Consider the following 3,999-nt stretch of genomic DNA (forward strand, 5'->3'; position numbering starts at 1 on the left):
CAGACAGACAGACAGACAGACAGACAGACAGACAGACAGACAGACAGACAGACAGACAGACAGACAGACAGACAGACAGACAGACAGACAGCTGCTGAGAAGCTTGGGGAAGGCGAGGGTTGTAGTGTGTGAGCGATTAGAGGCATACAATACCCAGGCTACACACACACACACACACACACACACACACACACACACACACACACACACACACACACACACAGAGGCGACATCCTGTCAGAAAGCCAAGTTAGGTGGACATCCCATTCATTCAAACCTAGAAGCAGCACAACAGCCAAGGAAGAGCACCAGTCCAGATACTAAACAACAACAGTGGCTCATGACACCCAGATAGGAGCCCTGTCGGTGATGCTCGGTCGGCCACACCCCTCTCTCTCTCTCTCTCTCTCTCCTCTCTCATCTCTCTCTCTCTCTCTCTCTCTCTCTCTCTCTCTCTCTCTCTCCTAGGTGTGGACGGGGCAAGATACAGCGGGGATCAGCCGGGATTGGTTGAGCTGTGTCATGTCTCCGAGGGTTCAGAGACCGGCGCACTCGTAGGTCCCCACCCTTCGCCCCCACCCCCCCCGTCCCCCTCCCCGTCCCCCTCCCTGTCCCCCCTCCCCCATCCACCCTACCCGGGGGGGGCAGAGAGGAGCAGGGAGAGGGGAGCACGTAGGGGCAGCTGCAGGAGAGCCTCAGGTCGGGCCGGGCACTCGACAAGGTCGGAGCGACGATGCTCTGAATGGACCAGATGCCCTGCCATTGCACGTGCACGTGCGTGTGCGTGTGTGTGTGTGTGCGTGTGTGTGTGTGTGTGTGTGTGTGTCTGGGTGTGTGTGTGTGTGTGTGTGTGTGTGTGTGTGTGTGTGTGTGTGTGTGTGTGTGTGTGTGTGTGTGTGAGTGTGTAAGGTGTAGCAGTGTGCAGCAGCACACATTGCTACTCCATCACCTCCCCTCCCTCTCCTCCCCCTCCTCCTCCTCCCCCTCCTCCTCCTCCTCCTCCTCCTCCTCTTGCGGGGCTCACCTGCTCCATGGTCTCAGCGAGCCTCCTCCTGGCTCCTGCTCCTCCGAGTCATGGCGGACAGCGTTCCGGTCCACCTCCTCGTCTCCTCCAAGGCTCAGTATTCCTGACAGCCGGCTCCTTCTCGTCAAACAGGCAAGGCAGCGTGGCAGTAGTGCACTGGGTCGCATCGGAGGTGCATGCCTCTCTCTCTCTCTCTCTCTCTCTCTCTCTCTCTCTCTCTCTCTCTCGCCCCGTATCTGTTTCTGCTACAGCTCCCTGCACCTGGTAGCCTGGTACCTGCTCTGACAGCTCCCTCTCATCCAAACCCCGGAGCACGGCTCTGTAGCGGGGGGGCGGGGTGGAGCCGGAGGACGAGCAGGCGTGCGATGAGTCCCTTCCTGGTTAGCGTAGCGCACACACGGGGAGAGTCCTCGCTTCTCCAGCCTCCCCTCCCTCGCTCGCCCTAGACTGAACCCTCCCCTCTCTCTCTCTCTCTCCGCCCAGGCCCCTCCCTGCTTTCCTGCTACCCTCCCCCCCCCCTCCCGCCCGCCGGAGAGCGACAGAGCCGCGATGAAAAAATGGAGGAGAGGAGGGAGGGAGGGAGGGAAGGGTAGGGGGGAAGACAAGAGGAGAGCAGGGATTGGTCGAGGGGGCGGGGTCACGTGACTCCAGACGGCCGCCTCTGAGATTCTCCACCAGCTGTCCGGCTCATGCTTGCCTCAAAGCTCTGTTGCCATTGACGACAGCCTGCCGTGGAACACAATAACCCAAGGCCATTGGCTGAGGGGGGGTTGGACGGCAGCCGCAATGGGGACGCGGGCGCCTCGGCAATCAGAGGCGAGACGGTGGGCATCGGTGTGCAACACACGGCAATGCATCGGTTGATCCACCTCTATTCGACGTCCCATCTCACATCTCCGACGATACGCCTGTGGGCCGACGCTCCCAGCAAGCCAACCAATCAACACACACACGCACGCACACACACACACACACACACACACACACACACACACACACGCATGCACACACACACACCACACACACACACACACACACACACCAACACGCATGCACAGATAGACACACACACACACACACTTCTTGTGTACGCGAGCCACAAGGCCGGGACCTTCGCAGTCGGTCAGGAAAAATACATCCTCTGTGATTTCCACAAGTCGTCGTCGTCGTCCCCCCCCCCACACCCCCCCCCCAGTCCTGCAGAGAGGGATACACCCACCCTGCAACAACAGGAACTCACCAGCTGAAGGCCATGGCTGAGCACAGGGGCAAGGCCCCCCGATCCCCCCCCCCCCCCAACCCCCCACCCATACACACACACACACCACACACACACAGCGCGTTGCCTTCATCCTCAACTATTTCTTTTGTATTTTCACACTTCATTCAGCCGCTGCCTCGCGCTCCCTTCCCCCCTCTCCATTCCCCAGAACCCTGAACCCCAAGATCCCCCTCCCCCCCCCCCCCCCCCGCCCCCAACAAGCACTCCGTCAGCGGGGCTGGGAGAACTGCAGGTGCCAACCAAGAGTGAATGAGTGTGTTGTGTGTGTGTGTGTGTGTGTGTGTGTGTGTGTGTGTGTGTGTGTGTGTGTGTGTGTGTGTGTGTGTCTGTGTGTGTGTGTGTGTGTACGTGTGTGTGTGTGTGTACGTGTGTGTGTGTGTGTGTGTCTGTGTCTGTGTGTGTGCGTGTGTCTGTGTGTGTGTGTGTGTGTGTGTGTGTGTATGTGCGTGTGTCTTTGTGTGTGTGTCTTTCTGATGGTATTAGGATTAACCACGTAACAACAAAAGTGAAACGAGAAAATGTACCGCAAAAGTTGTTGTTTTAGGGGCGGTGGTGGTGGTGGCAGAATGGTGGGGGAAACCAGGTATTATCACGACTAAGTACATGGAAAAATAAAAGTGGACGCTATCTGAACCATCTACTGCAGCGGTTTTGGATAGCCCTGAATACTGAAAGTGAGCATGTGTGCATGTGAGAGAGTGATGCCTAAAATATGTTTGTGTGTGTGTGTTTGTGTGTTTTTGGTGTGTGTTTGTGTGAGAACTCCCAAGAAAGAACAGCAGAGGTATTGTGTTGGGAAGAGAGATTATACTATCAGCGACGGAATTCCGATTATTTGCCGTATTTGGTTTTTCGGAGGACAGGCAGGAGTAACTTTGGTTGCGCATGTGTGTGTGTGTGTGTGTGTGTGTGTGTGTGTGTGTGTGTGCGTGTGATATCGGGTGTGCGGTGGAAATGTGTAGAGTAAACAGGCATTTCCAAGGAGAGCCTGGGTTAGGAAGAACACCTCCGGGCTCTTCAGTATGCCAATGGGTGTGTGTGTGTGTGTGTGTGTGTGTGTGTGTGTGTGTGTGTGTGTGTGTGTGTGTGTGTGTGTGTGTGTGTGTGTGTGTGTGTGTGTGTGTGTGTGTGTGTGTGTGTGTGTGTGTGTGTGTGTGTGTGTGTGTTTGTCTTTGGGTGGGTTTTATTGCCTACAAGGATGCATGCAACATAAGATTAACTTTATTAATCCCTGAAAGCAGAGACTGCATGTACATATAAATCTGCACTACATAACCCATCTGTGGAAACTGTTTGGGTCCACCAGTAGTTCTTGTCATACTTATCATTCATGTTGGGCTAGAGCGTGTAACAAACTTTGGCTGTGTGCCTTAAAGGGGTGATATTAAGCCACCAGGTGTGATAGCCATTACAAGCCGTTTGAAAATCGGCCTTTTCCTTTCTTTTAGATTTCTCCTAGATGTTTGATGGATAGACAAGCAACATTTGCTACAGTCCACCGGGTCGGCTGGTACACCGATCTATCCGGCATACATCTAGGTGGACACGCCCACTTATGACGTCACTAAAACACAGGAAACAGCAGATTTTTCAAAGGGCTTGTAATGGCTTATCCCCCTCACGCCTGGTGGCCTAATATCAGCCCTTATGAAGATTGATTTATTTCTAATATACCAGTCCGTTCATCAAAGTC

This window comes from Gadus macrocephalus, chromosome 2 (genome assembly GCF_031168955.1).
Source record: "Gadus macrocephalus chromosome 2, ASM3116895v1".
Classification (NCBI taxonomy): Eukaryota; Metazoa; Chordata; class Actinopteri; order Gadiformes; family Gadidae; genus Gadus; species Gadus macrocephalus.